Source organism: Bos taurus, chromosome 19 (genome assembly GCF_002263795.3).
Source record: "Bos taurus isolate L1 Dominette 01449 registration number 42190680 breed Hereford chromosome 19, ARS-UCD2.0, whole genome shotgun sequence".
NCBI lineage: Eukaryota > Metazoa > Chordata > Mammalia > Artiodactyla > Bovidae > Bos > Bos taurus.
This window is the reverse complement of record NC_037346.1, coordinates 44,974,685-44,997,161: the sequence shown is the minus strand read 5'-3', so window position 1 is coordinate 44,997,161 and position 22,477 is coordinate 44,974,685. Positions and strand designations below refer to the sequence as shown.

At 44.2% G+C, this 22,477-nt stretch overlaps 1 non-coding gene across 1 annotated transcript; it reads right to left on the bottom strand.

Moving 5' to 3' along the window:
• Nucleotides 1–1,196: 1,196 nt before the first annotated feature.
• LOC112442775 (U6 spliceosomal RNA) lies at nt 1,197–1,300 on the bottom strand. Its single transcript, XR_003031070.1, has one exon. It is a non-coding gene; the product is annotated as a U6 spliceosomal RNA (small nuclear RNA).
• Nucleotides 1,301–22,477: the final 21,177 nt, after the last annotated feature.

Genomic DNA, 22,477 nt, shown 5'->3' with positions numbered 1-22,477 from the left:
AGAGCACCGCCCTACCCCCATTTCCCACACCTAGGATCTCCTGTGGGTTGTCTTTTCTGTCACTGTTCTGGCACTCAGCTCTGCTGCCAACAATGGAAAATGAAATTTGAAAATTTTCCATTTGCAGTAACTTTTTTTTTTTGGCTGTGTTCATAACCTTTTTTTTTTTCCCCTAAAATACAGGCAATATATTATCTTATATAAAGACAAATTCAGAGTTAGGACAGTTCTAGGCTAGTAAATTCAGTAGCTTAACAATATTATCTATCAGGAACCTGGGTCTTTCTACCTCTCCACCATGCCTTCTTCAGCAAGTTGCTGTATCTCTTTAGGATGACTAACCTCATACGACCTTAACCTTTTGATCTTAGTTCCCCAACCAGGGATCAAACCCTGGCTCGCTACAGTGGAAGCACAGAGTCCCAATCACTGGACCACCAGGGAAATCCTTGCAATAGAATTTTTTAAAACAACATTAACTACTTTGGGAAAAATTTCACAAATTATGTGTAAGACCTCAGCACTGAAGTCTATAAAATATGGCTGAGGAAAAAAAAAAAAAAAAAACCCAACATATTGCTGAAAGAAATTCTAGAAGTCCTAAAGAAATGGAGTGCTATATTCATGGATTGGAAGACTCGATATTGTTGAGATGCCATTTTCCTCCAAAATGATTTTTAGATGCAATTCAATCTCAATCATAATCCCAGCAGATTCTTTCCTAAAAATTGACATGTTGATTCTAAAATTTTTATGGAAATGCAAAGGACCTAGGATGTCTAAAGCATCTTAAAGGAAGAACAAAGTGGAGAATTTGCCTACCTGTCATTATGAATTACAAGACTACAGTAATTGAATATTGCAGCATTATCATAAGGTAAATGACAATGGAATAGAAAAGAAAACAGAAATAGACTCACAATTAAACAGACATTTGATTTTTTTTATAAAGTCACCAAAGCAATCCAAAGGGAAAAGGAAAGTCTTTTTAATGGTTCATTTTAGAACAACTGAAAATTAATATAAAAAAATTAATTATTCCCTCCATCACACCATTCACAAAACTTGATTTGTAATGAATCATAGACTTCAATCAAAAGTTAAAATTCTAGAAGAAAATATAGGAGAATGTCTTTGAGACTTGGAGGTAGGCAAAGGTATCTTTAAAAAGATCATAGAGAGAAATAACTTTTTTTTAAGTTATGGAACCCTTCACGAATTTGCATGTCATCCTTGCTCAGGGGCCATGCTAAGCTCATTATCATTTCAATTTTAGTATATGTGCTACCAAAGTGAGCATGAAATGACTACTTTTTAAAAGTTTGAAGAATTAGACTTCTCAAAAGTGAAATCTGCTCATCAAAATACACCATTTGGTGTAGTATAGACAAGACTTCCGTCAGTTCAGTCATTCAGTCATGCCTAACTCTTTTCAACCCCATGAACTGCAGCACGCCAGACCTCCCTGTCCATTATCAACTCCCAGAGCTTACTCAAACTCATGTCCATTGAGTCGGTGATGCCATCCAACCATCTCATCTTCTGTCATCCCCTTTTCCTCCTGCCTTCAATCTTTCCCAGCATCAGGGTATTTTCCAATGAATCAGTTCTTCTCATCAGGTGGCCAAAGTACTGGAGTTTCAGGTTCAGCATCAGTCCTTCCAATGAACACCCAGGACTGATCTCCCCCACATGGACTGGTTGGACCTCCTTGCAGTCCAAGGGACTCTCAAGAGTCTTCTCCAATGCCACAGTTCAAAAGCATCAATTCTTTGGCGCTCAGCTTTCTTCACAGTCCAACTCTCACATCCGTACATGACCACTGGAAAAACCATAGCTTTGACAACATGGACCTTGACAAAGTACTGTCTCTGGTTTTTATTATGCTGTCTAGGTTGGTCATAGCTTTTCTTCCAAGGAGCAAGTGTCTTTTAATTTCATTGCTGCAGTCACCATCTGCAGTGATTTTGGAGCCCCCTAAAATAAAGTCTGTCATTGTTTCCACTGTTTCCCCATCTATTTGCCATGAAGTGAATGCCATGAAGGTAGTCATTGCTTTCTCCAGGGGATCTTCCCAAACCAGGGATCAAACCTGGGTCTCCCGCACTGCTGGTGGGTTCTTTACCAGCTGAGCCACCAGGGGAGCCTAGACAAGACTTAAGCTGTGAGAAAATATTTGCAAAATGTATTTGACAAAGGACTTGCAGAATATGTAAAGAATCCCTACAACCCAATAAAAAATAAAATCCCAATTTTTTAAATAGACAAAAGATTTGAATAAAAACTTAATAAAGGAAGATATACAGATGGCCAAGGAGCACATGAAAATGCTTAACATCATTGATCATCAGGAAAATGCAAAATAAAACCCTCAGTGACACCAATACACACCTACCAGAATAACAAATTAAAGACCCACAATATCAAATGTTGACAAAGAGGGGGAGCAGTCAGAACTCTCAGACATTGTTGGTAAGGCTATAAAATGGTACAACCACTTTGGATAAAGATCTGGCAGTTTCTTAAAACAAAAGCCACCTATGATCCAGCAGTTTCACTTCTAGCTGTTTAACTAAGAGAAATGAAAATATGTGTCCTCAAAACAACTCGTACAAAAATGTTCACAGACACTTTATTCATAATCTCTGAAAACTAGAAATAGCTCCAGTGACTATCAACAGAATAATACATAATTCTTCTGTTATAATCATATAATGGGACATGACTTAGCAATAAAGTGGGATTAACTACCAATACATACAATATCATGAATGAATCTCCCATTTTGCCAAGAGCAAAAAAACTAGACACAGAAGAGTACCTATAATATGATTTTAATTATATGAAGTACTAGAACAGGCAAAACTAATCTATGGTGGGGAGAATACCTAGGTGGGGAGAGGAAGGGACCCACTAGGAAGGAGAATAGAGAACTTGGAGGTGATGGTGATGTACTGTGTCTTGATAGAGGTTTGAGTTTTATAGGTACAGGCATCTATCAAAATTCACCTAATGTATTAATATAATTAAGATTTGTGCCTTTTTTATGGGTTTCCCAGGTGACTCAGTGGTAAGGAATCTGCTTGTCAATGTAGGAGATACAAAACAGGAGGGTTCAATCCCTGAGTGGCGCAGATCCCCTGTAAAAGGAAATGGCAATCTACTCCAGTATTCTTGCCTGGAAAATTCCATGGACAGAGGAGCCTGGCAGGACAAGATAAACAAATATTGAACTTCAGTTAATTATATACATCCTAAAGTGTTTAGGGGTAAATTATGCTAATGTCTGCAATTTTCCTTGAAATGGTTTAAGAATTCTTTCTCTTTTTATTTTTTTGTTTTATCCATGCCGCGTGGCTTGCAGGATCTTAGTTCCCAACCAGGGATTGAACCCAGGACTGCAGCAGTGAAACCAGAGAGTGCTAAGCGCTGTGCAGGCATGCATGCTGAGTTGCTTCTGTCGTGTCCAACTCTGTGTGACCCTATGGACTGTAGCCCTCCAGGCTCCTCTGTCCATGGAATTCTCCAGGCAAGAATACTGGAGTGGGTTGCTAACCACTGTACTGCCAGGGAATTCCCTCAAAAAATTTTTTAATGCAGGGATAGGTGAATAGGTGGATGGGTGGATGGATGGGTGGATGGACAGACGGATGGATGGAAAGGGAGAGAAAGAGAGGGATGCGTAGATTCGTGATTAAGCAGAGTGAAATGTTAATTGTAGAACCTCAGTGGTAGGTATGTGAAAACTCACATGCAATTCTTTTTAAAATTTTCTGTATATTTGAAATTTTTCATAATAAAATGTTTTGGGGGAAAAAAGGCAAGTAAATCTTCATCAACCCAGTCTGGACTAATTTCCCTCTTTCTAAAAGACCACTGAGTTCCACACCCTTTGTCACATCATTCACTGAAAATCATTGTTGAGCCACCGTCACTCTGACACTCGTCCCAACCTACCCAATCCCTCTACTCCCTTTTCCAAACCCTCCCCACCCCGGGCTCTCTGGAACTCCCACTCTACCCATTCTGGAAATCTCCCCCTACTTCCTGGCCCTGATGGAAACCAAGCTCTCCCCTGAGATACTGCTTCCTGCTCAAGAGGAAGCTATATTTTCTCTTATATTCCAAGTACCTCAGAGCTGGGAGGTGTAGGGTGGGGTGTTGGTTTCCCTCATTCCCCAAGACTCTCCTTCAGAGTCATCGTCCTTCCTTCCTCCCTTGAAAACTCTAGCCCTGGACTTCCCCAGTGGTCCAGTGGTTGGGAATCCGCCTGCCAATGCAGGGAAGGCAGATTTGATCCCTGGCCCAGGAAGATCAGACCTTCCTGGTGTGTTCCTTGTGAATTGGGTGTCCCCTGGTGTGTTCCCTGCCCTGGGCTTCCCTGGTGGCTCAGTGGTAAAGAATCTGCCTGCAGTGCAGGAGATCTGTAGGAGATATGCGTTCCATCCCTGGGTCAGGAAGATCACCTGGAGAAGGAAATGGCCACCCACTCCAGTATTCTTGCCTAGAGAATGCCATGGACAGAGGAGACTCGAGGGCTATAGACCATGGGGTCATAAAGGGTCAGACACAACTGAGCGACTACATGGCAACCACCAGGAAGATTCCATATGGGGCGGGGCAACTAAGCCCATGCACCACAGCTACTGAGCCCCACTCTAGAGCCAGTGCTCCACAGCAGCAGAAGCCACTGCAACTAGAGAAAGCCTGAGCCCAGCGACAAAGACCCAGCACAGCCAAAGGAAAAAAAAATCCCTTTAGTTTCTTCTAAGTTCAAACCAACTAGCTAACCCTTTATGCCTCTCCCCAGCGGGTCTACCTGCCTCCTGACGAACCTCCTAGTTCACTGGGAACTTTAGCCTCAGGCCGGGCCCATGGGTCACTCCTATACCCTGTGACCTCACCATCCACAGAGGTGACATTAAAAAAGAAAGGAAATGTCTGCTTGGCTGAACCAGGTTGCTACGTGCAGGATCTTTAGTTGTGGCATGCAAACTCTTGGTTGCAGTACTCGGGCGCTACTTCCCTGACCAGGGATCAGACCCTGGCCCCCTGCACTGGGCGTGTGGAGTCTCAGCCATTGGATCACCAAGGAAGTCCCAGGGATGACTTTTCAATTCCCCTGCCTCTCTGTTACTTGACCTCCTCACCTCCAGAGGTATTTCCCTCCACACCATCTCAGTCACCCACTCCCCAGGCACATTCTAGATGTTGTCCCAGCTCTGACATCTGCATTTCAGGCATCCCACCATCAGATAGCATCTCCCTTCCCTCCAGCTCTGACTCTCCTTCTCTCACTGCACCAGTGCTTCACCATCTCCAATCCAACCGTCCCATCATTTTTCCTCCACAGCCTCCTTTCTTATTTCTTTCCGTCCTTCCTAACAAAATATCCTGCCTCCTTTTCCTGCTTTGGTTTTTCCTGTAGCATTTACTACCTTCTAATACCAATAAACCCCGGAGGAGGGCACGGCAACCTACTCCAGTGTTCTTGCCTGGAGAATCCCATGGGCAGAGGAGCCTGGAGGGTTACAGTCCATAGGGTTGCAAAGTGTCAGACACGACTGAGTGACTAAGTACGAGCAATACCAATGAAACCTACTTATTCATTTTATTGTTGACTCTCTCCATCCAGGAGAATGTATGCTCCAGGAGGTGTTCTTGTCTGTTTAATCACTGCTGTAACCTCAGCACCTAGAACAGGGCCATGGCTTGTAGTAGGTGCTCAAAGAAGGCCTGTAAAGAGAAAGGAAAAAATGAAGAAAGAGAGTGGGCCAAGGGGCAGACAGCTTTAATTAGAAAACAGAAGGAAGCCCTCAGGAGCACCCTTCCTGTCCCACTTCCCCTCCTGAACCATATTCTCCTACTCCTTGTGACAACTGGAAAAGAGTCCCTGCTCCTCGCCGAGATCATTTGCTCCACAGGGGCTCTGGATGCCATCTCTCCTCAGCTTCTCAAAAACTGGACTTCTGGTCTTCCCTGGTGGTCCAGTGGCTAACACTCTGAGTTACCAATGCAGGGGGCCCAGGTTCGATCCCTAGTCAGGGAACTAGAGCCCACATGCTGCAACTAAAGAGTTCAAATTCTGCAATGAAGATCAAAGATACTGGGTGCTGCAACTACATAAGACCCAAGACAGCCAAATAAATAAACAGATATTTTGTGGCAGATTCATGTCAATGTATGGCAAAACCAATACAATATTGTAAAGTAATTAGCCTCCAAAATAATTAAATACATTTTTTAATAAATTTAATAAATAAATAAAATGTTTAAAAAGAAAGAAAGGAAAAAAGAACCGGCTCCTGAACTGTCCTACCCCCGCTGCCATCTCTAAATTCTCCTTCTGAACGAAATCATTTCCCTTGCCTCTACCGTCTCCCATCTTTTCAAACTCCTCTTTTTACCTCAGATGCATCTCCAACTACTGTGCCATTTCTTTGTTCCTTCTGCCTCGATTCCCATTCATTTTCAACCCACGTCAGCAGACATCTCAGCCCAGTAAGTGATATTTGGGATGGGCAATCACGTGCCAGGACAAAATGGAAAAACATAAAAAGGCTGCGTTCCCAGTGATGCTGAGAAAGACAGGACTAGCCCTGGACAACCCGCCTCCAGGCTTCTATTTGGTGTGAGCGAAGAGAGTTTTATCTTGTTTAAGCCATTGGTATTTTGGATTTTTTTTCGTGTCAACAGAGTGGATCCTAAATGATAGATCTTTTTTTTTTTTTTAATTTTTAAAATTTATTTTATTTAAAAAAAGGGGTTTTTTTGCTATGCTGGGTCTTCATTGCTGTATGTAGACTTTCTCTAGTTGTGGCAAGTGGGGCTACTCTTCGTTTCGGTGCTCTGGCTTCTTATCACGGAGGCTTCTCTTGTTGCGGAACATAGGCTGTAGGTGCACAGGCTTCAGTAATTGATGTGAGTGGGCTCAGTAGCTGTGGCTTCCAGGGTTAGCTGCTCCGGGCATGTGGGATCTTCCCAGACCAGGGATCAAACCAGGGTCCCTTGTATTGCAAGGTGGATTCTTAACCACTGGCCCACTAGGGAAGCCCCAAAGATGGATTTTATCTCTCCTCTGATTCTCCAGAAAATGGAAGGCCAATGGCTATATTTCTTGTCTTCAAAATGCTTTGCAAACACAGATTCTAAAGAAATGTTTCTTGGAGTAAATGAGATCTGGAAAATTAGGCAGAGGCATCAAACCAGAGGACCACATGGAGCACTCACCTAGGGTTTGCAACCACGGTTCCTCCGTTAGGTCCACCAGTTTGTGGTCATGGTAGGTTGAGCAAGGCACGGGAAAACATGCTGAGGAGTAAGAGGAAGTGAGAAGCTGCAGGTTTGATTCATACTTGGTTTCATTCTGTTTGTGTCTGAGCTGATGAACTTTATCAGTCAGAGGGTGTGATGGAGTTCCACTTATAGGTTTCTTTACTTTTTGTAGCAGCTTTATATAATTCACATATTATACCATTCACCCGTATAGAGTGTACAACTCAGTAGTTTTTAGTATATTCACAGACTTGTGCAACCAACACCACAATTTTAGAACATTTTCATCACCTCAAAAAGAAACCCTATACCCTTTAGCAGTTGTTCCCCATTCCACCACCCTACCTCAACCCTAAGCAAATACTCATCTGTTCTGTCTCTATAGACTTACTTATTCTGGAAATGTCACATAAATGGATCATACAACATGTGACCTTTTGTGTCTGGCTCCTTTCCCTTTGTATAATGTTTTCAAAGTTCATCCATGTTGTAGCATGAATCAGTACTTCATTCCTTCTCATTGTTGAATAATATTCTAAATTTCATTGTATGGCTATGTCATGCTTGTTTATCCATTCGTTAGTTGGTGAACATTTCGTTGTTTCTCAGTTTTGAGTTGATATGAATAACACTGCTGAAAACAGTCCTGTACAAGTTTTTGTGTGATTGTATGTTTTTAATCCTGGATACATAACTAGGGATGGAACTCCTGGATTATATGGTGGCCCTGTGTTTACCCTTTTAAGGGACTCACCCCTCTGGCCTATAACTGCTGTGATGCCATCTATCAGAGGTTTGTCGGGGCCTCCATCAGGATTAGAGTTTTTAACTGTTTTCCAAAGTCGCTGTACCATCTACGTTCCCACCAGTAGTGTTATTTCCCCACACCGTCACCAATAGTTATTATCTGTTGTTATTGTTAGTATACTAGTGGGTGAGAAGTCGTATCTCATTATGGTTTTGATTTGCATTTATTTCTCTTATGATTATGATGTTGAGCAGCTTCTCATGCGTTTATTGGCCATTTGCATGTTTTTTTGCGGGAAAATGTCTATTCAGGTCTTCTGCTTATTTTTAATTGGGTTGTCTGTCTTTTCATTATTGAATTATGATTTGCAAATATTTTCTCCCATCCTATGGGTTGTCTTTCACTTTCTTGATGGTATCCTTTAAAGCATAGAAGTTTTAATTTTGATGAAATCCAATTTATCGATTTTCTTCTTCTGTTGCTTCTGCTTTGGTGCTGTATTTAAGAAACGAGTGCCTAATCTGGGGTCATGAAAATGTGTCCCTATGCTACGTTACAAGAGTTTTATAGGCTTTTTGTTGTTATTGTTATTGTCGTTGATCACTACTTTTTTTAACTGAAGTATAATTGTTCACAATGTTGTGTCAGTTTCTGTTGTACAACAAAGTGAGTCAGCTAGCGGAGTGGGAGGGACTATATATATGTATATAAATATATACACACACACACACACACACTCCCTCCCTCGTGTTCCTCCCTCCCACCCTTCTAGATCATCACAGAGCGCCGAGCTGAGCTCCCTGTGCTGCAGCAGCTCCCACTAGCTATCTATCATACAAGCGGTAGTGTATATGTTAATGCCACTCCCTCAGTTCGTCCCACCCTCCTCTTCCCCCTCTGTGTCCACAAGTCTCTTCTCGGAGTCTCTATCCCTACCTTGCAAATAGATTCATTCAGTACCATTTCTCTAGATTGCATATATACACGTTAATATACTAGATTTGTTTTTCTCTTTCTGACTTACTTCACTTTGTATGAATAGACTCTAGGTTCATCCACATCATTACAAATGACTGAATTTTGTTCCTTTTTATGGTCTTAGCTCTTACATTTAGGCCTTTGATTCATTTTTAATTCATTCTTATATATTGTATGAGGTAGGGATCCAATTTCATTCTTTTATATGTGGATATCCAATTGTTCCAGCACCACTTGATGAAATTCTTCCCCCATTGAATTGCTTTGGTATCCATGCCAAAAATCAATTGACCATAAATGTGAGGGTTTACTTCTGGACTCTCAATTCTATTCCATTGATCTCTATGTCTATCCTTATGCCAGTACCACACCATTTGATTACTGCAGCTTTGTACCAAATTTTGAAATTGAGAAGTGCAAGTTCTCCAACATTATCCTTTTCCAAAATAGTTTTGACTTCTGAACCCCTTAAATTTCCATACTAATTTAGAATCAGTTTCTGGAAATAAGACAGCCAAGACTTAAGTAAGACGGCCGAGACTTGAATAAGAACTATGTTGAATCTAAAAATAAATTTACCATCTCAACAATGTTAAATCTTCTAACCCACAAATAGGGGATATCTTTGCACTTATTAAAGAAACTAGATCTTCTTTAACATCTTTCAGCAATGTTTTGTAGTTTTCAAGAGTATGAAGTTTGCACTTCTTTTTTTTAATTTATTTTTGGCCTCACCCCAGGACATGCAGGACCTTAAGTTCCCCAGCCAGGGATCGAATGCAAACCCCTTGCAGAGGAAGTGTGGAGTCTTAACCCCTGGACAGCCAGGGAAGTCCCCACACTTATTTTGTTAAATTTGTCCCTGAGTAATTTATTCTTTTTTATGCTATTGTCAATGGAATTATATTCTTTACGTTCAGATGGTTCATTACAACTGTATAGAAATACCATTGATTTTTGTATTCTGAAATCTTATCATGCTTGCTTATTAGTTCTACTAGTTTTTTAGTGAATTCCTTAGGATTTTCTATATAAAAGATCATGGTACCTGAGAATAGAGATACTTTTACTTCTTCTTTTCCAATATGGATGCCTTTTGTTTCATTTTCTTCCCTAATTGCCCAGGTTAGAACCTCCAAATCTATAGGGGATTTTTGAACAGATTTTTTGAGGTATAATTGATATACAAAAATCTGCAGATTTTTATTTAATGCATACAGTTTGATGAATTTGGACACATTGATGAATTGCATACACCCATGAAATCATTGCTGCTGCTGCTTCTAAGTCGCTTTAGTCATGTCTGACTCTTTGCTACCCAATGGACCATAGCCCGCCAGGCTCCTCTGTCCATGGGATTCTCCAGGCAAGAATACTGGAGTGGGTTGTCATGTCCTCCTCCAGGGGATTTCCCAGACCCAGAATCAAACTTGAGTCTCTTACATCTCCTGCATTGGCAGGCAGGTTCTTCACCACCAGCACCACACAGGAAGCTCAACCATCACTATGGTCAAGGTAATATATCTCCAAAAGTTCCTTCCTGGATTTTTGTTTTATTTTGTCTGTGTGTGTGTGTGGTAAGGACAGTGAAAATGAATAAAATCTACCCTCTTAACAAAGATTTTAAGCAAACAATGTTGTTGTTTGGCCACTAAGTTGTGTCCAACGTTTTTGCAACCCTGTAGACTAGCTCGCCAGACTCCTCTGTCTATGGGATTTCCCAGGACAGAATACTGGAGTGAGTTGCCATTTCCTTCTCCAGGGGATCTTCCCCACCCAGGAATTGAACCTGTGTCTCCTGCATTGGCAGGCGGGTTCTTTACTACTGAGCCATCAGGGAAGCCACATACAATGTTAACTCCAGGCACCATGTTTGTACAGCAGATCTCTAGAATTTAGTCATCTTGCATAACTGAAACTTTATGCCCATTGAACAACAGCTCCCTATTTCCCCTCCCTCAGCCCCTGGCAACCACCATTCTACACTTTGCTGAGTACAGTGTTGAATAGAAAAGGCAAAAGTAATCATATTTGTTTTGTATTCTGATCTCAGAGGGAAACCATTCAGTCTTTCACCATTAAAAAAACCTACTGTGGGGTTTTCGTAGATTCCTTTTATCAAGTTATGGAAATTCTTTATTATTGCTAGCTTGAGTGTTTTTACCATGAAGGGACGTTGGATTTTGTCAAATGCTTTTTTTGTATGTATTGACATAATCATATGCTTTTTAATTCTTTTGGTACCATATATTAATTAATTTGGAGATGTTAAACCAATCTTGCATTTTTAGGGTAAATCCCACTTGGTCATGGTATATAATCCTTTTGACATGTTGCTGGATTTAGTCTGCTAGCATTTGGACGAGGATTTTTTTCATGTATATTCATGATCTATATTGGTCTGCAGTTTTCATGTGGTGTCTTTGCCTGGTTTTGTTATTAGCACAATATTAGCCTTGTAGAATGAGTTGGAATTGTCTAGGTTTCTTTTTCACTCATCTTTTGGTCAAGTTTATCTCTTGATCTTACAGTATTCTGAGAAAATACCCAAGGCCTGGGAAGGTTTATCTGGGGTTCTTAACTTGAGCATGCATCACGATCAACTGGGAGCTTGTTCAAAGCAAATTCCTGGAGCATGGCTCCAAAGACTGACTCAGGAAGTTTGCAGGACAAGTGACTCTGTATTTCTAACAAACATTCCCCTAGAGCATCTGAGATGAGGCTCTCTCACTTCGATTCAAGAAACACTGATAAAATTGCCCAAGCTGATCCAGTTTAGTAGCCTCAGAGGCTAGGCTAAGAAAGTAATGTTTCCTTTTTCTTGAACTATTTTTTTAAAATATATATTTATTTGTTTTGGCTATGCTAGGTCTTAGTTGCAGCACGTGGGATCTAGTTCCCTGACCAGGAATGGATCCCCCTGCACTGAGAGCACAGAGTCTTAGCCACTGGACCACCAGGGAAGTCCCAAGAAAGCATGTTTCTTTATATAGGAGTCTCAGAGCCTTCAGAGCGTTTATGTCCCTCATGAATATCTAAAGGGGAAGTAAAGTACGCACTGTTTCCCACACTTATTGTCCACAAAACCTTTTATTTGGTGAGGAGCAACACACAGAACTGATGTTCCATAGAGCATTCTCTGGGAAACACTGCCCCCAGAATTACTCAAATGTCCCTCTGAACTCTCAGGGAGCTTTGTTCTAAACACTCACCCCTCTGGCCAGCAGTTGCTTGTATATGTGTGGCTGTGTCAGAGGTCTATCCAAGCTTCAATTAGGGTTAGATAAGTTAGGCATTTGCCTCAAGAGCAAAATTTCAGGAAGTGCCAAAAACTCAATAATCAAGATAAATTATTATTTAGAGGATATTTGGAGGATGGGTCGACCAGATAGCCCATCAGTCAGTCCATGGGATATGGGGGGGAATAATAGTGTAGGGGGGTTTAATGATCACTCTGTGTAGGACCAAGAGCCAGGGTCTGTCCAGGTGGAGTCAAGTCCCAGAGCAGCAGAATAGTGGAGCCAGGTCTGTTGTGTGTCTCCCCCATGGACTGTGACCCTTTCCAGAGTTGGAGCAAGTCTTTCTCACCTCTGAACCCCATTCTGAATCCCCAGTGCCTGAAGCACAAACTGGTCCCACTTCCTTACAGGGAGAGCACAAAGATAAGGCTACGTTTCCTCACCTCCAACTCCTCCTTGAGCATCTAACCTAGAGTTCAACACAAGGAGATTCAGCCACTTCATATTCTGAGGTGACTGAAAGCTTCCCCAGGCTATCTGAGCTGTCTTCATTATGGTGCCTCACTTTGGATGGGCTCCCAAATCTGAACTGGGGAGAGAGGGGCTAGGTGCCAGAGAATTTCTGGGAAAAGTCTGTCCTTTCCCAAATACCCTTCCTCTCTGTGTCCAACAGAGCTTGACCTCAATGTGCAAGTTCTAACATTCAAAAAGCTTGGGCTGATTGGGCTGACGCTAGATGTTTGTGATTTGTGCAATCATCATGGCCTGACTGGGCTCTGTGACAGGAAGGCCATCAGCCCTGACCTGGGAAAAAAATCTGAAAGCCAAGAGTGGTTGCCCAGGGGTACCTTCCTGGGGCCATCCTTCAGGCTGATTCCAGGGCATTTCCCTACCTCAACCATACTCACTGTCTCATTAAAATTGCTTTCTAGGGACTTACCTGGTGGTCCAGGGCTAAGACTCTGAGCTCCCAATGCAGGGGCCCAGTTTGGATCCCTGGTCAGGGAATGAGATCCCAAGTGCCACAACTAAAGATCCCGCATGCCGCAATTAAGACCAGATGCGGCCAAATAAATAAATATTTAAAAAATAAAATTGCTTCCTAGGCCTCCTGTCTCTTCCTTGGAATTTCCATTTCTTCTTTCTTCCAAGAACTATACAATCTCGTAAATTAACTGATTACCCCTGGAATAAGAACAGGGTTCCCTTTAAATAACTTTTGTCAAAATCATTACAGGGGCTCCATGTTGACCTGCTCAAGAAGAGAGGAAACATGTTCACTCTCTTAGGCAACATCTAAGTAGATAAGCCTCCAGCTGATTATAGAAGATTCTCATCTATCCCATAAAAAGCTGATCCCCCGTGACCTCTACTTATCAACACCTCATAAGTTTACTATGAGTTGCTTCATAACCTCAAAAGTACACTGATGGCTTCTGGGAATTCAGCTTTATAATAACTCAGTCATGTTAAATAAACTTCAGGAAGCAGAGCAAGCTAGAATCCAGGGGATCTATGTGGGTGAGTGGGTTTTAGGATAGCTGGAAGGCTGGTTCTCAGGGATTGTGGAATTGGACCTAGCTCTAGGATGCTGGCTTTCATAAGAATGTCATTTCATCGAGGGCTTACTGAGACCCAGGTTGGGGGAGAAGAGCAATTTATTCATATTTGCACTGTGGCAAAACTGAGGTTAAGATGTGGGTCTCAGGACTTCCCTGGGAGTCCAGGGGTTAAGACTGTGCCTTCCAATGCAGGAGGCATGGGTTTGATTCCTGGTCAGGGAACTAAGGTCCCATAAACCATGGGGTGTGACCAAAAATTTTAAAAAAAAAGAAAGAAAAAGATGTGAGTCTCCAGACACCAGATTCTCTTTCCCTTTCTCTTTCAACTCCCAAGACCCAGCCCCTCTGCTCAAATCCTCTTCCTGCTAGAAAGGCAGAAAAGAATCTGTCAGCTGACAGAGAGCATGTGTGGGAAAGAGATTCAGACATTTTCTCTCCTCAATTCATCCTCTGTATTTTAAGCCATTTATCTTTATTGTGCCATGAAAGTCTCTGTGCTGTGTCAAATGAACTTTAGGCAGGTGGGAAGATGGCGGTGAGAAGGTAGGGGGCCACTGGAGTCACACCTGGGCTAAGGCAGCAGGTCTCACGTTTGGCTGCATGTTAGAATCACTTGGGGCCATTTTAAAATTCCCGATGTCCAGGCCACACCCCAGATCCACTTCATCAGAATCTCTGGAACTGAAATCAGACATTAGGATTTTTTTTTTTTTAATTTATCTGATGTGGACCATTTTTTAAAAGTCTTTATTGAATTTGCTACAATGTTGCTTGTGTTTTATGTTTTGGTTTTTTGGCCACGAGGCTTGTGGGATATATCTCCACACACCCACATAGAGCGGCTTCTCTGGTGGCTTAGTCAGTAAAGAATCTGCCTGCAATGCAAGAGACCACCTACAATGCAGGAGATGGGGGTTTGATCCCTGAATCTAGAAGATTCCCAGAAGAAGGAAATGGCAAACCTCTCCAGTATTCCTGCCTGGGAAATCCCACAGACAGAGGAGCCTAGTGGGCTACAGCCCATGAGGTCGCAAGAGTTGGACATGACCTAGCGACTAAAGCACCACCACCATGGGCAGAGAGGGATAGAGGGGGATTAGTATCTCAACTTTTTTCATTAATGTCTTGTCCAAGGAAAAAATTAAAGTTAAAATTTAAGTAACGACTTACAACAGAACCCAGGTCCGTAGGACTCCTAAGCTTATCTTCCAGCAAATAGTTGTTGATGTCATTATTCTATAGACTAATACTATATGCTTAGGACTTCGCTGGTGGTCCAGTGGATAAGAATCTGCCCCTCAATGCAGGAGACACAAGTTGGATCCCTGGGCTGGGAAGATCCCACATGTCACGAAGTAGCTGAGCCCGAGCACCTCAGCTACTGAGCCCGTAAACCTAGAGCCTGTTTTCTTCAACAGGAGGAGCCACCGCAATAAGAAGCCCGCGCACGGCAACGAAGAGTAACCCCCCACTTGCCACAACTAGAGAAAGCCTGCACACAGCAACGAAGACCCAGCACAGCCAAAAATGTTAAGAAAATCACTATATGTGTAAATATAATAATGGTGTCAAGGAATATTTCCCACATGCCTCTTATAGGCTGGTCCTGAGCTGGGAGCTGGGTGTAGAGTGGTGTGCAGGACCAGTCAGGGCCTGGCCGTCAGGGAGCTTACAACCCAGTGAGGCAGATGCACTCAATCCAAAGACTCTACACAAACACTGATGGACAGAAACAGGTCATTTCCAGATGCTGAAGGCTGGGAAGAATGTTGCAAGGAGGCTGGAATGGGAATAACAATCATGCGCCTGCTTCAGCCAGAGGGGCAGGAAGTGAGACATGGTGGAGGAGCCAGCTGGTTCCAGTGCGCAGGGGGCACAGTCCTGCTGCGCTGGGGAGGCACACAAGCCAGAAGGGCCCCTGAGGGTTTCAGGCAGAACAGTGACAGGATCAGATTTGGGTCATTCACCACCACCACCACCACCCCACCCCACCCCACCCCCGCCTCAGCATTTCCTGTAGCTCAGACAGTTAAGAATCTGCTGGCAATGCAGGAGACCTAGGTTTGATCCCTGGGTTGGGAAGGTCCCCTGGAGAAGGAAATGGCAATCCACTCCAGTATTCTTGCCTGGAGAATCCCATGAACAGAGGATCCTGGTGGGCTACAGTCTGTGGGGTTGCAAAGAGTCGGACACGACTGAGCTACTGACACGACTAGAGACCACCCCCCTAGCCAGTGGATTCTCCTCCCATCTCCGCACCCATGAGCTGGGTGACCTGTCATCCCCACTCCCACCCTCTTCCTCTTCTGACAAAGGAGGGGCTAGATCAGTGGCATGTCAGGCCACCAGCCCACAGAGTCCATGGGCAAAGGGGTGAGGAGCACATTCGTCATTCAGCCCCAGCTTAGATTCTTAGGAAACACCAAAATAACAAGAGACCAAAGTGGCCTAATTCTGCTAGAGAAGCTGAGAGGTTTTAATTAGAAACATCACAGAAATAAAAAACCTTAACCCGAACCATCCCTACCAGCTGGCAATTCAGTCTCTGTTTCAAGGACTTTAAAAGGAGCTCTCTTTACACTACGCAGTAGAGAGTTTTTGTACTTAGACAGTATTTATGAGCTGGGAATTCATCTTAGTACTGAGCCTGACTTCTTTACTTAAATCTTACATGAACACCAACTCGTCAATATATTTCTATTTGTGAAATTATGTATGTTTGAAGATAGGAAATTGTTTTTCGATAAAAAAGTTAAAAAATGAATGATCCTAGAGCTCTAACATAAAACAGCGGCTGTTTCTCCCCTGGGTTCTAGACTCAGTAGGTACCTAACTATGTTGCTACTAAAGACACGGGGAATAAAGAGCAGAACACAGGAGGCAGGGAGGGGACAGAGGGGCGAATCCAGAGCAGTACAACCAAGGGGTTAGTCCTGGCTGAGGCCCCAGGCAGGGCAAAGACAAAAGTCTAGATCCTCAGAGACCCCCGTGGGTGACAGCAAGAGCCGTATTACATCTATGAACCCCTGTCAACACATCCCAGGAAGGTCCTGAGCCCTTCCCCAGTCCCTCCAATCCTTGCCACCTACTTTGTCAGAAGAGCCAACACACACATACACAAGTACACTGGTTGCTGTGGACACCTTGGGGTGTCAGGTTTAACAGAGCCAACTGAGGTCAAGGCTGACACATCTAAACCCTTGTCCCAGCTCTGCCCCTGCCAGTGTGACCTTGAACAAGTTACCTAACCTCTCTGATGGTCAGTGTCCACGCTGGGAAAATGGGAGGAATCATCGCATAAGACCTGCCTCCTGGGGCTGTTTTGAGGACTGATGGGGTCATGCGGTAAAGTGGTTTGTGAGCCAGACCCGCACCATTCATTAGGTTCACTGTTACCTGGGGTCTGACTCTGAAGCAGGGGTCCAAGAGGGCCAGACAGGATATGAGGGAGAAGTTAAAGATGTGGGAACCCCGGGAGTGTCCCCAAACCCCTTGGTCTCCCTCAGGCTCTGAGGCTCACGGACACTGTGAAAACAGCAGGGGAGCCTTAGATCAGGTCCTGTAGATACTTTTCACAGGATCTGACAATCTCATGCCTCCATTCTACAGAAGAGGAAACTGAGGCTCAGTGAAGTTCTATTTCTAGGCTAAGCCAGACATTCCCCTCTAAAATCTGAATGCTAATATCTTTGCTATGGGACCACGTGCGGGGAACATGACTTTTTAGGCACAGGACCCATGATACTTTCAGGGGCCCATGTGAATATTTTCATTTTAATTTATCTTAAAACCAAAAGAAAAATTGAATAAAATCATTTGATATTTCCTATTCACGTAATCATGAATCCATCTTGGATTATATTCATCTTTATATCAATGTAGGGCTTCCCTGATGGCTCAGTTGGTAAAGAATCCGCCTGCAATTCAGGAGACTCCAGTTCAATTCCTGGGTTGGGAAAATCCCCTGGAGAAGGGATAGGCTACCCACTCCAGTATTCTTGGGCTTCCCTTAGTATTCATGGGCTTCCCTAAGTATTCTTGGGCTTCCCTTGTGGCTCAGCTGGTAGTCTGCCTGCAATGCGGAAGACCTGGGTTCAATCCCTGGATTGGGAAGATCCCCTGGACAAGGGAAAAGCTACCCACTCCAGTATTTTGGCCTGGGTCCCAAAGAGTTGGATACAACTGAGAGACTTTTACTTTTCACTTTTATATCAATTCAGTTGTATCATATATTTTTTAGTATTTTTTTAATGGAAAAAGGGGCTCACAAAGGCAAAAATCATCTGTGGCCCTGGTGCCCCATAATTTTGCTCCCACTGGGAGAGGAAGGCCAGGAGCTCTTCCTCCTGACTCCCCACTTCCTGGTCCCTGGGGGCGCTCAGCAAGGCCAGGCCAGAGCAAGACCAACCTCTGAGGCAAGCCCCTCAGCGGGGCACTGGGGCCCAGGGCACCCTGGCTTGGCCTAGAGCCCCTACCACACATGCTGTCCCTTCTCCTGTCCCCAGGCTCCCCCTACAATTGCAGCATCCTCCAGCCCAGAGCTGAGGAAGGGTGTGTTCCGATTCCTGGCAGAGCCCAGCTTCCTGTTTTTCTCCAAGTAGACGAGGTCAGGCTGCTGCTGGAAAGAGACACGGGGACCCGTTATGGGCCAGCAGATCCCAGCCACGCGGATGGGCTTGGCAGCCGAGGGAGGAGGGGCAGGCAGGCAGGCACGCTGGGCTCTGGGACCCAGAGGGGGCCCTCTCTTCCTGACACCCCTGTGGACCTCCTCATAGACCTCCACAAGGCCTCCCTGTCCTCTCTGACCTTCTGGGCTTCAATTTGCTCAACTGTGAAACAGACAGGGAGGTCTGCAGTGCCTGCCCGCCTGTCTGCTGAGGATCCAAGTCATGCTGAGACGGCAGCAGAAGGGCCTTTGTCAACCGTAAAGACCCCCTCGGCCATCTGAGCAGTAGGACTAGTGACCAGGAACTGCAGTATAACAGTGTCCATTTATGCCTCCCTGCTCTGTGCAAGGTTTTGCCCCTGTGCAATTTCATGTCCACAAAGACCCTGTGAGGCTGGACTTACTATTCCTAGTTTCTGATGGAAGAGAGTGAAACTAGGTGCCCCGACTCTGGCCCCAGGGTAGGAAATGACTAATGTCAAGCTGTGCCCCCTCCACAGCCTCCTCCCTCCTCACACAGCAGGGGTGGGTCATGGGGACCAAGAACTGGTAAATTCAGATCTCCTGCTGACTGGTGGATTTCAGGGCCCTGATTAAGGTGGCTGAGGAATTACGGGGTGGGGAAGGTAAGATGCTTCACTAGCCAGTGCCAACAGACACCAGGAATTTATATAGTGTCAGTCCACAGCCTTCAGCCTCAACCCCCCTGAATCCCCATCCGTTCAATACTGTTTACTGATCACCGGCTGTACGACAGGCACACGCCCTCCTCCTCGGGATGATGCCCTTGTAGGACGTCTGCACCTTCTCCGCTCTAGGGAGTGGAGTCAGATTCTGAGTTCAAGTTCCAGGGCTGGCACTTACAAGCCATAAGGCTTTGGGCAAGTTTCATAACTCACCTTTGCTTCAGTCTCCTCCCCTGGAAATGGGGATGATAACCATACTGACTTTCCAGGGCCATTATAGAGACTGAGGCCTCAATGCGTTAAATTCATATCAAATGTTGTCATTGGCAACCTTCCTCCCTTCTTCCCTTTCAGCCCTTTTTTGTTTTTGCTTTTGTTTTTGCATGTGGGATCTCGCTTCCCCACACAAGGATTGAACCTGTGCCCCCTGCAGTGGGAGATGGACGTCTTAACCCCTGGACCACCAGAAAGTCTCTTTTACAACCTCTTGCCTCACTTGGCCTCACTTCTTTCTTCCACTTGCTCTGCCCCTTGCTCTCTTTGATTTCCCTCATCCCTTCCAGGGCCTTTCCTGACATCAGGCGAGACATCCAGAAAAAGAAGGCACAGGCCAGAGTACACAAGGCCATGGACAAGGTAGGATCCCCATGAAGAATGCAGTCTCCCAGCCCCCAGAAAGAACGGGGCTCCATGCTGCAAAGGACTTCCCCTCCCACTGAACCTTCCGGAGTCCAAGAGGAGGGATCCGTGGGGTCCTGCACTATGTTCAGTCTCAGCCAGTAGTAGCTGAGGTCTAAAAGGGAAGACATAGCCTTTCTTTGGGATTGGAATGAAAACTGACCTTTTCCAGTCCTGTGGCCACTGTTGAGTTTTCCAGATTTGCTGACATATTGAGTGCAGCACTTTCACAGCATCATCTTTTAGGATTTGAAATAGCTCAACTGGAATTCCATCACCTCTACTAGCTTTGTTCGTAGTGATGCTTCCTAAGGCCCACTTGACTTCACATTCCAGGATGTCTGGCTCTAGGTGAATGATCACACCATAGTGATTATCTCAGTCATGAAGATCTTTTTTGTACAGTTCTGTGTATTCTTGCCACCTTTTCTTAACATCTTCTGCTTCTGTTAGGTCCATACCATTTCTGTCCTTTATTGAGTCCATCTTTGCATGAAATTGTTCCCTTGGTATCTTTAATTTTCTTGAAGAGATCTCTAGTCTTTGCCATTCTGTTGTTTTCCTCTATTTCTTTGCATTGATCACTGAGGAAGGCTTTCTTACCTCTCTTGCTATTCTTTGGAAATCTGCATTCAGATGCTTATATCTTTCCTTTTCTCATTTGCTTTTCACTTCTCTTCTTTTCACAGCTATTTGTAAGGCCTCCTCAGACAGCCATTTTGCTTTTTTGCATTTCTTTTTTTGGTCTTGATTCCTGTCTCCTGTACAATGTCATGACCTCCATCCATAGTTCATCAGGCACTCTGTCTATCAGATCTAGTCCCTTAAATCTGTTTCTCACTTCCACTGTATAGTCATAAGGATTTGATTTAGGTCATACCTGAATGGTCTAGTGGTTTTCCCCACTTTCTTCAATTTAAGTCCGAATTTGGCAATAAGGAGTTCATGATCTGAGCCACGGTCAGTTCCCGGTCTTGTTTTTGCTGACTGTGTAGAGCTTCCCCATCTTTGGCTGCAAAGAATATAATCAATCTGATTTCGGTGTTGACCATCTGGTGATGTCCATATGTAGAGTCGTCTCTTGTGTTGTTGGATGAGGGTGTTTGCTATGACCAGTGCGTTCTCTTGGCAACACTCTATTAGCCTTTGCCCTGCTTCATTCTGTACTCCAAGGCCAAATTTGCCTGTTACTCCAGGTGTTTCTTGACTTCCTACTTTCCCATTTCAGTCCCCTATAATGAAAAGGACATCTTTTGGGGGTGTTAGTTCTAAAAGGTCTTGTCAGTCAGTCAGTTCAATCGCTCATTCGTGTCCGACTCTTTGTGACCCCATGAATCGCAGCACGCCAGGCCTCCCTGTCCATCACCATCTCCCGGAGTTTACTCAAACTCATGTCCATCGAGTCGGTGATGCCATTCAGCCATCTCATCCTCTGTCGTCCCCTTCTCTTCCTGCCCCCAATCCCTCCCAGCATCAGGGTCTTTTCCAATGAGTCAACTCTTCACATGAGGTGGCCAAAGTATTGGAGTTTCAGCTTTAGTATCAGTCCTTCCAATGAACACCCAGGACTGATATCCTTTAAAATGGACTGGTTGGATCTCCTTGCAGTCCAAGGGACTCTCAAGAGCCTTCTCCAACACCACAGTTCAAAAGCATCAATTCTTCGGCACTCAGCTTTCTTCACAGTCCAACTCTCACATCCATACATGACCACAGGTCTTCAAAAAACCGTTCAACTTTAGCTTCTTCAGCATTACTCATCAGGGCATAGACTTGGATTACTGTGATATTGAATGGTTTGCCTTGGAAACGAACAGAGATAATTCTGTCATTTTTGAGATTGCATCCAAGTACTGCATTTCAGACTCTTTTGTTGACTTTGATGGCTACTCCATTTCTTCTAAGGGATTCCTTCCTACAGTAGTAGATATAACGGTCATCTGAGTTAAATTCACCCATTCAAGTCCATCTTAGTTTGCTGATTCCTAGAGTGTCGATGTTCACTCTTGCCATCTCCTGTTTGACCACTTCCAATTTGCCTTGATTCATGGACCTATCATTCCAGGTTCCTATGCAATATTGCCATTAAATTAAAAGATGCTTACTCCTTGGGAGGAAAGTTATGACCAACCTAGACAGCATATTAAAAAGCAGAGACATTACTTTGTCAACAAAGATCTGTCTAGTCAAGGCTATGGTTTTTCCAGTAGTCATGTATGGATGTGAGAGTTGGACTGTGAAGAAGGCTGAGCACCGAAGAATTGATGCTTTTGAACTGTGGTGTTGGAGAAGACTCTTGAGAGTCCCTTGGACTGCAAGGAGGTCCAACCAGTCCATCCTAAAGGAGATCAGTCCTGGGTGTTCATTGGAAGGACTGACGTTGAGGCTGAAACTCCAATACTTTGGCCACCTGATGTGAAGAGCTGACTCATTGGAAAAGACCCTGATGCTGGGAAAGATTGAGGGCAGGAGGAGAAGGGGACAACAGAGGATGAGATGGTTGGATGGCATCACTGACTCAATGGACATGGGTTTGTGTAGACTCCAGGAGTTGGTGATGGAGGCCTGCTGTGCTGCAGTTCATGGGGTCACAAAGAGTCAGACACGACTGAGCAACTAAACTGAACTGAAAAGGGAGGACAAGA